At 39.4% G+C, this 10,397-nt stretch overlaps 1 protein-coding gene across 2 annotated transcripts in view; it reads left to right on the top strand.

The window, feature by feature from the left end:
- The first annotated feature begins 4,275 nt into the window (after nt 1-4,275).
- Nucleotides 4,276-10,397, top strand: part of LOC103083838 (neurexin-3-beta) — a 385,778-nt gene continuing 379,656 nt past the window's right edge. For both annotated transcript variants that reach the window (XM_007451554.1, XM_007451555.1), the window contains exon 1: nt 4,276-4,525. The gene's annotated coding sequence lies outside the window, so the exon portion shown is untranslated. The remainder of the gene's footprint in view (nt 4,526-10,397) is intronic.

The raw sequence follows: 10,397 nt of genomic DNA, 5'->3' as shown, positions 1-10,397 counted from the left end.
ACTTATACTTATTCCTTAATTTATTATTCTACCTGCTATACTTTTCTACTAGCAAATTATCTAGTTCTCTTTATTTTTTCTATTTTAATTCATTTATTACTGAAGTATATAGTTGATTTACAATGTTGTGTTAGTTTTAGGTGTGCAGCCAAGTGATTCAGTTTATATATATATGTAATATGTATATATAATATGTACATATTATATATATATTATATATGGACACATTATATATATAATATGTACATATTATATATATATTATATATGGACACATTATATATATAATATGTACATATTTTATATATATAGTCTTTTTCGGATTCTTTTCCCATATAGGTTATTCCAAAATGCTGAGTGTAGTTCCCTGTTAGTTCTCTTTAAACTTAACTCTTTCAGGTCTCCCTTGGGAGATGCTTCCAAACTTGTTCCATTTTAATACCAACTGAACATTATTTCAGAAAGAGCTAATTTGTTGCTTTTAAACATAAATATATAACCAACATTATATATAAATGCTTTTCTGGAGCCATTTTATTTATAATTATTTGATGGGGAAAATAATAAATTAATTCCAGGTAGTCTATTCTATTTTCTAACTAAACTTTCCTTTTTTTTATACACACACACACACACACACACACACACACACACACACACACATACATGCATATTAATGCACATATGTATATATATATTATTTTTATATCTAATGTAAATCTTAAAGTGGACCATGATTCTATTCCTGTTGGTATCCAGAAAAGTAATGTGCTATACGTATATGGAGCTGCCAAAATCACCATCAGCTCCATCCTAGTAGAGAGCTATCCAGTTAGGAAAACAATAAGCCAAACCCACTGTTGGTGCTTTCAAGACAAAAGAAGTTGTGTGTTATATAACATATCATATGCTTGTTGACTATTTGAAGATGAGTATATCCACCTTATCATGGCTAACGGTGACAGTGTGGAGATTCCATTCCTGAAATACTGTGTTGGTTGGAACTCAGCAAAGCAACTTCAGCTGCTTGCAAACTTGCAAACCCTGCAATGTTAAATGGCCAAAATACCACCACAGCATGTTTTTCATCAGTTGAATGAATCACTTTTTGTTAGCAAGCAGGATATTTCCATCGTTCTGATTATTAATAAATGTAGCATGATCTTAGTACCAGCATACTGAGCACAGTGAGAAACCAGCAATCAGAAACGCTAGTCTCTTTCTTGGAGTAGAAAGCATGTGATTTGGTACTGTATGTCTTAGAAGTGAAAATCGTTAATGGATTAAAGAGGATTCTTATGGTTCCTGGGATGCTCCCAAAAAGTTGATTTGTAATCCACATTTTAAAATAATAAAATTAACTTTTTAATTTGAAAATGTAAAGTAAAATTATTCCATGTTCCCCCTGGGACTCTAGGCATTTTGTATTAAAACTAACAGAAAGCCTGTATTTATCTTTAAAAACCATGCAAGACAACAAAGCTAATTAAAGAAGAAAAAAATAACAAGTTATCAGGGCAGAGGGTTGTAATTATTAATTAACTTCCTCTAAAGCCAACATTGGACTATGGAAGCATTCAGGGTCTTTAGTCACACTTACTAGCAAATTCAGTACCAAGAATACATTTTAAAATTTATTTCTATATAGCAGAAAAAGCTGTATGCTAAGGACTTTGTACCTTTTATGCCCTTTTCACTTATAAAGTTAGAATTATCTAACACAGTGATATCCTAACTTCAGAACAACAGAGGCAATAAAAATAATAAATTAAGAAAAATTAAACCATATTCTCTTTCTACTTATCGTAATATTGTCATAGTGTAGTTTCACTCTTTGTTTATTTAAAAATTGAAGTCACAGTGACCTTCTAGCCACCACATATAAGAAGTTGTGTATTTATCTTTTAAAATGCTCTTCCTCTTTGTATTCTTTGTTTTGAGAGTACTGAACGGGGCAGTGGGTGAAATATAAGCAGAGTAGAAAGTTTGTAAAGTTATTTGTATGGTGAGAAAGCCGGACTAGCTTTTGAAAACATGTCAGATTTAGGGGTTATGGCTTTGTTTTTTCATTCTGCTTCGTTCTTATGAGAAGCTGTGAAATAAATGAAGTACAGACAACTTTACGTCATTGGTACAGTTTATTGTAGAATGATGTTAAGCTACGATTGGTATATGGTAAAGCCAGGCTTTTGGAGGCACAAGGGTCCAGATGGAGACCTAAAGGAGGTGCCACTTATTTAAGTCAGATATTTGGGTCTCTGTTTCCAAGCAGTGTTAACAAATGAAATATTCCATAGAACTGCTGTGAAGACCCAGCTAATAAATCTGAAAAACACTTTTGCAGACTGTAAAAAAGCACCATGTATATGTTGCTGCTGCTATCAACTTTTGACTTTTTCTTTTCTGTAGTGACAAAATTATTTCCTGATAGAGTATGGATTTATTTCTGTAGCAGAATCCACTATATATTTAGGATAGAATAGGGTAAGATTTTATAAATTGCCACAGTGTCACAGGCTGATTTGCACTTTTGGTGACTCTGTGTATTAATCACTGAGTAACCTTCAGTTTTCCAAATAAAGAGTAAAGGGAATGGTGATGACATTTGTAATCATCTACAGAAATGGAATTATTTAAATTCTTCACAGATGGTGAGATATCAAGAGCAAATCATTATATCCACATTTCTAATTTTAAGAATCTTTGAGGGTGTTTGTGGATAATAAGGAACAAACATTGTTTTGCATGTAGAATTAAACATAAACTTTCCATGCTACAATCCCAAATTTTCCAGATGACTGTGGAGGGCTTTTCAGACACCATCCCCTAAGAATCGAGAAACTCATAAAAGGAAAATAATGTTATGCTGCATACAATACACAAACTGATCATATTGGAGCAACTAGAATACTGACCTTTCAAAGAGGACAAATTAGATTCTATATGCCTCAGAATACAACGTGACTTAATGCCTTAGAAGAGGATGGCATATGACATATACTCCTAATTCTAGCCTCATAGCAGCTTACTCTGTTATTTCTAAACAAGCTGAATAATTCATTTCTTCTTGAAACAACATAATTCAACCCAATATTCTCTGTAAAGTAAATTGATCAGTGATTGAGATTTTTAGTAAATGCTAGAGATATATGAATGCTTGTCTAATGTTGCTTTAAAACAGTTTCAAGGATTGGACTGTGTTCAGTGGGAAACACAAGAAAATCTAATGCCAAATGTTCTCTGAACTTTGAAATGAGTGACATATGGAACTACTCACTACGGGTGACATACACACAGTCATAGAAGCTACAATGGTGTAGTCTATTCTGGCTACCAAATCTGCATGCTTTTTCCCAAATTCAGATTTAAAAACCTGTTTGTAAAAATAGATTTTTGAAATTTAGGTGATGCAAATGTTTTCTTTATTTTTCTTCCTCTTTGTTTTCTAACCTCTTTGTTTTCTAAGTATTTTTAAGTCAGTATATTCTTACTAACCCCTGGGTTTATAAATTATAAGAGTTAAAACACAAGTAAATATTAAAAACAACGTTGAACCCACTAGTCATAATTGATAATACTGCTTTTCATGATCAAAATTCATTAAACTGAGGGTTTTTTCCTATGTCTCCTATGTCTTCTTTTTGAAATTTAGTTTGGAAAGGAGCTAGAAACTGTTATAGAATACCGGATAAACACCACAACTAGGGAATAAAATATAGAGTTAATTTTTTAAAGACCTCCAGAATTAATTTTTACCACCTTTTTTATAGCAACATAAGAGGGAAATAGGCAAATGCTCTGAGTCATGTAACTGGGTTTTCTCAGGCTTTCTTTTCTGTGAGGGTGACAGAGGGCACAGGCAGGAAAGGAATAACGGCTTTGGACTTCCACGTTACCTTTAGTTTTGTGTGGCCTTCCTGGAGCTGCTCCCTACTCCACTGACCAGAATATTCTGATAGCTAAGAGATGGAGGAACTAGTTTCCTATCTCCTGCCTGCCCTGGCCTAGATTGAAGAAGGCAGAAAAGTTGTTTGTCACAAGGTAGCAAAGCTCTCAGCCACAGCATGTTATCTGCCCTCTGCCCTTATACAGCAGGATCTGAAGATGCGAGGAATGTCTCTGGCTAGCATCTGCTTTGTTATTGACTCATTTTGCCTGCATCTTTAATTTGGGGTGACAGCCGTCTTCCAAGGCTTTGGATGCCAATCCCTCTTGGTCACCGTGTACTGACACGTGGCGGCCATTTCTTGCCACAGCTGCCTGTGCAGAGTCTCAACAGTGTACCCACAGCTGGCAATACGCACTGCAGGGTCCTGACGGCTCCCTCTCTCCTTGCTTTCGCAGCTGGCGCCACGTACATCTTTGGGAAAAGTGGAGGCCTCATCCTCTACACCTGGCCGGCCAATGACAGGCCCAGCACGCGCTCTGACCGCCTGGCTGTGGGCTTCAGCACCACCGTGAAGGACGGCATCTTGGTGCGCATAGACAGCGCCCCAGGCCTCGGGGACTTCCTTCAGCTTCACATAGTGAGTACCGGACTGTGGTCTGGATTCTCTTGTCTTCCTGGTGGTCTGAGTTGGTGAGGCAGATAAATGCACTGGAACATTCTAGATAGACATGGCAAAGGGGCGCATGCTTGTAACGTTGCCTCAGTGTGTTGGAGCCACACCCAGGAGGTGGTGTGTATTAAGCCTCATTCTACCCCTCAGATGTGAACCATGATACCCAGAGGGTACCTCGGGGATAGAAAATTAAAAACTCTTCCTGTCCAGACTCCCTCCCCTTCTGGGTGGTTTGACCTGTCGTGAAACTTTTAACAGACCACTTAGGTGTAAATAAGAGACTGACCTGGTATGGTTCATCTTAACCTGGTGCAAGCTGCAAGGCCACCTTGAGTGTCAGTGATCTCCTAAGTTGGGGGGGTCAGCAAAGGTTTGCTGTAAAGGGCCAAATAGAAATATTTGGGGCTTTTCGGATCATAAGTCTCTGTCAGAGCTACTCAACTCTGCCATTGTTAATGTGAAAGCAGCTATAGGCAATATATTTTTAAAGAATATGTATGACTATATTCCATAAAAATGTATCTATAAAAACAGGCTGCAGGCTGTGCTTTGGTGACCCCTGCCCTAGCCTGCAGACTTTCTTGTAGAGACATAAAGAACATGTGATAAAAACTGAGGCCAAAGTGGGTGGGGCAAAAAGGATCAGCACATTGACCAAGAGTTGGTGTATTTGTGTGTCTTATATATCCAGCAGTTTGCTTGTATATATAAACCCAATAGGATTGCACCCTCACTCACTGCAGATCATTAAGAACACAGTGCAATTCTAAGAAATTAAAATGATTTGGAGGAAAAATTACTTTGTTGTGAGGACAGAAAATATTTTTATAGCCACAATTAACCCATTTTATCACCTGTGCAGTCTGCAGTTAAGAAAGTAGGCTAAAGAAGGATATGATTCTCATCCATAAGTACCCAAAGTGCAGCCACCAAAAGCAAAGAGAGGAATTGTTCTCATTAGTTAGCAGTAACAAGGCTAGGAAGAATGGATTTAATTTGGAACAATAAGAATTAGGTTTAAATAGTAGGGGGGGAAAGCAGTTAAGAGGAAAAGTCAACTGGGGATTATCACCAACCTCCAAAAAGGAGGAAAAGCAACATTTACTGGGAATCTTTGAATGTGAGTTTTGTGAACGTGCCTATCTACCGAGGAAAGCAGAATGAGATTTCATTGCTGGGCTCTGGAGTGGAGGTGGCTGGCTGGAACCACAGCAGCAAGCTCGGCCCTGGAAGCAGTGCCCGTCTCCAGCACCTGCTCTTCCAGTATGCCTTGGAAACAGGAGAGCTGGAAGGAAGAGGCTTAAGCTGGAAGCCTGTCTGATCTCAGAGTGAACCAGAGCAGGTCAAGACTCTGCTTAGGAATGCAGGGAAGGACTGCTTGGAAACGATCACCTTCAAAACGTAGAATAGGGGTCTTGAGAAGAGTTGTGAACCTTTAATGCTTCCTCAGATGCTTCAGGAACCATATGGTACTATGAACCTGAGCTTAAGCATCTTAAAAAGCCACGCCAAGGAGCACAGAGGAAGGCAGCCATAGTTAGTACAGCTTATCTTTATTTGGCCTGTAAGAACCTCCATAATTTACAAAACTCTGTGAGATTTATGCCGCATATAACTTAATGAGTATTTCATGGCAGCTATAACTAGTCTATTATTACCAGCTCACTTTCATTTTCTTTTTTTATTCAGTGTGACTTAGTAGGAAGAATAAGATTTGACACAGCCATGAGCATCTTTATCAAGTCTGATAATGTGCTACCAGTTTATCCATTTCTTGCCATTCCTGTTTTGTAAAGTGTCTCCACTTCTAAGAGAAATGTTGTTTGTTGGTTTGTTTTCTGGTCGTTTAGTTGGAGTTGGCAGTGTTTTTATAAAATGGATATGAGGATCCTGGGAACTTCTGGGAGGAACCGAAGCATTCCATGTTAAATCTTAAAAGCAAAAATACAACAAATTTTACATCAAAATGTGTAGAGCCCCCTTGGGTATTATAGACTTATTCCAGTGATGTTTTCATTGCTTAAACATTCTGGAAAATTCCAACAGATTGTCCTTCAGAGCTTGGGTTAGGAAATGCCATCTGATATTTTTAGAGAAAAGTAAAAGAGACCCTACGATGTAAAGAAACCACACCATTCTGGAATGGACCTGACATGCCTGTGACCCTCTTGAGCATGGGAACCCTTCATTGGTCTAATAATTTCAAATCATTTTCTGTTCACTAATGGATCGTTTCTGGTGTCTACCAGAGATAGAAAGTGTGTGTGACTGTATTCCAGTAAAAATGTACTTATAAGAACAGGCTACAGGCTGTACTTTGGTGACTACTGCCCTAGGCTGCAAAGGTCCTCTTAGAGATGTAAAGAATATGTGATTAAAAACTGAGGTCAGAGTGGGCAGAGCAAAGGGAAGATTCTTTACCACATTGGAGAGGGAAGTTCCAAGTAGAAGGTCAAAAGACTTGATGACAAAATCCAGCCTCTTGTTTTGGACATTTACATAGACGCATCAGGAGAACGAAGCCATAAATACCTACTAATTTTATATGACTTTCACAATCTGTCATATGTGGATTTGTTTATTAAACACAGTTTGTTTCCTTGTACTAAAGAAAATTACTCAAAAAGAAAGGAAGTGCCACTACTGAGAGCGGAAAGAGTTGGACAGGAGGTAAACGATTTCATTCCCCCTTCCAGTGCCCGGGCTCTGGCAAGGGTCACATGTGGGCAAAGCTTCATTCTTCGAGTGCGGGTGTTAATTGTGGAAATAACCAAAAATACCTTGGTGGTTGTCAAGCTAGTACCAAAAATAACCAAAAATACCTTCTGAGTGGTTGTCAAGCTAGTACATTGCTCCAAAACAAAGTCTAAACTCTGAAATTAGTGTGTGTGGGGCGCGGGGGAGAGCACGAGAGAGGAAGGAGGGAAAGAGATTGAGTTTGTGTTTTATATACGGCTGCTGAAGGCGATTCCTAGGAATTCCTGGAGGTTTTGAGCAGTGGTAACACTGTCATGGGAATAAGCCCTTTTTACCCCCAAGTTGACCTATTCGAGGGAAGAGGAAATGCTCTTCCAAGAACGCTGGGGAGTGTGACCCCAAGATGAGCACTCACACTAAAACAGACTCGCCTGTCGTGGAGACCCCAGAGTAGGAATGGCAAAGAGGCTTCATCTCTCCTGCCCGCTCTGAGTGCCTCTCGCTCTCTCAGTGCAAGCACTGCATTGGGAGGATTCGTGAAAGCAGTAGGTAAATCCAGCAAGTAGGAGTTCTGGCTTCCACTAGCCATGTCTGCCACTCTAGGCTGCACACAGTCCTTCCTCACATGCTTGAAGTCTCCCACATCTCTTCCTCTGTCATCCTGAAATCCCCACACGTTAAAAACTCTGTAGGGAAGTAGGTATCTTTTTCAACTCTTAGTCCCCTGGAGGTCTTCGAATCACTGACTGATTAGTTTAGTCAGTCTTCTTATCATCCTTACCCCACCAGGCTAAGGTCAGCTGCTCTGACAGGGTTTGAGTTCTGTTTGGATGGTTGGGAAGCAAGAAGGAGAAATTAGAATGGCTGATTCGGGGACATGCAACATTTGGGGGGATGGCAAGAATTTGTGGGGAGAGCTTGGGCAGAATGAAGGCATCGGTGCCCTAGGGTGAAGAATTGGTGCAAAGAAAGAGACACTAAGACAGAGCTGGGTAGGTGCTGTAGGCACCATTTTTCCTGTTTCACAGTTTGCTCAGATTATCTGTTGTTCTCACCAAGTGAACAGAGGCTCTTCTTTCTTTTGCTGATTTCTTTTAAACCAAACGTCTTCCCACTCATCTGGGCCTCGTGGTGATTACATAGACGTATTAAACAAGGCAAGAATTAGATCATTAAAAAAAAATCAGAGAAGGCCAAGAGATCAAAATAATTTAGAGATTGCTTCAAAGTAGCTTACATTTCTTCGTTTTTGGTTCACACTTCTGCGATGTACTATTTTCTGTGTCAATTATTAATCATGATATTAATGAAATCACAGACAAAATGTGTCTGACAAAGGCAAAAAGATCTTTGCTGAAGTATGTATTCATGAAATAAAATTCTGTGGAGGGGAGGGTGTCATAGGGCAGAGGGATTTTTACAAAGTATTGTTTCAAATATAAGTTCTCTCCACTGAAGTCTATTGTTGAGAAATTAATCTGCTCAGTATTTGGAGAGAAGCTATTCCTGTGAGTGACATCTGCCTATTGTCCCTTCATCTAGGCTCTGTGGAGCAGTGTCAGGTTACACTCACCTTTTTTATACAACAGAGACAAAACTGAATAGGACCAGAGAAAGGATTACCATGGAGTGCTTGCTATTGCTATCCTGAAACTCTTGACAGAGTTAGCTTCTCTTTATGATGTAGTTAATGCAGGGCGTAAAATTAGCTTCTCTTTATGTAGTTAATGCAGGGTGTAAAAAAGACATCCTATTCATTTTATTCTCTCTGTGTGTAATTTACAGTAAATCCTCTTGGATTTATTTTTTAATTATGAGCCTTTCAGGAACAGTGGAAATTTATGTGTCGGGACATCTGTTTTGTTTGACAAGAATCTATAACCTTCCCCAGCTGTTTCCCTCCTGTCTTATAATGTAGATACTTACATAAACCAAAGTAAAAGAGAAAGGGTTAGTATTGTTCACACTGACCCCCTTTCCAAAATGGTAAAGTGTTCTCTTTCCAAAAAACTGCCCCCCCCAAAAAAAAAAGACTGATGATATTCTCTTAGTGTCAGGTTTGGGAAATCAGATATTTAAGTTTGGCTTGTATAGTATTGTTTTCCCATAATTTATAGCACTTGAAGAGACTTCTGGAGAAAAAACGGGAGCAGAGCTGAATTATGATAAATGGTCTGTTGCTCACATCTATTGCATCTATAAATTGCTGGCCTGCATGCTTCACTTGGCTGTCCCCGTGTGGGATATTTACAGCAAACCATCAACATCTTTTGGGTTAGTCTTCAGTGAGTTTAGGTGGCTGTTAGCTTAGGTTCATCTCTGGATTTGGCCGGTGGCAGAACTGGACTGGGTTCAGGCATTGTACGTGGGGGCATCTGCAGAGGAGTCCAGAGGAATATTGACACTCGAGGCTGGTAACACAAGTAAAGAGGGAAAGAACAAGAAATCAACAAAGGTGTCCACCAGATGCAATTTTGCTTCCCACAGAGTGCTGCGCACTGCAGGTTAGCTCTGTATTTCCTTTTGCTGCTCTTTGTTCTTAGTGAGAAAGGCCTCTTTGGGTTTTCTAGCCTTAGGAGCTTTTCCAGATCATTAGCCACTTCTGTGGAGAGGGCCTGCTGGGGATCGTCTCTGTAGCTCCCAGCTTGGCCGTTCCATCCCGGCGGAGTTGGAGGAGAAGGTGGGAGAAGGGAGTGGAAGGGGGTTTTGCGGAAGCGACTGCTTATGTAAGCTGGACCAGAGGCAGCACCTGCATGGGAGTCGAGTGTGTTTCCTCAGATCTTTTGTTATTCCCAAGGTGGCTCTACCTAAATCTGTTGACTTTGATTCCGTGCTTCGTGTTGAAAGGCAGAAAGCTGTAGTAGAAAAATGTGCTTAATTTGTGATCAGAAGATTTGGATCTGAGTCTCATTTCTGTCCATATCCAGTGAGCTACTTGGCTTTCAGCAAGTCACTCCACTGCTTTGAGCTTCACCTTTCTCTGCTTTTAAATGGGCACCAAACAGCTTACCTAGTAAGGATTTCCTGAGGTTCAGAGGAAATAAAGTATTCAGAAGTTGTTTTGTTGTTGGCAAAGGACTGCATGAAGATAGGATGGTAGTTTTCTTGATGAAATATCCAGCAGGTGATGACTTCATTC

Source organism: Lipotes vexillifer, unplaced genomic scaffold (assembly GCF_000442215.2).
Source record: "Lipotes vexillifer unplaced genomic scaffold, Lipotes_vexillifer_v1.1 scaffold1248, whole genome shotgun sequence".
Taxonomy (NCBI): Eukaryota; Metazoa; Chordata; class Mammalia; order Artiodactyla; family Lipotidae; genus Lipotes; species Lipotes vexillifer.
The sequence above is the reverse complement of the archived record's forward strand: the minus strand, read 5'-3'. Positions and strand labels throughout refer to the sequence as shown.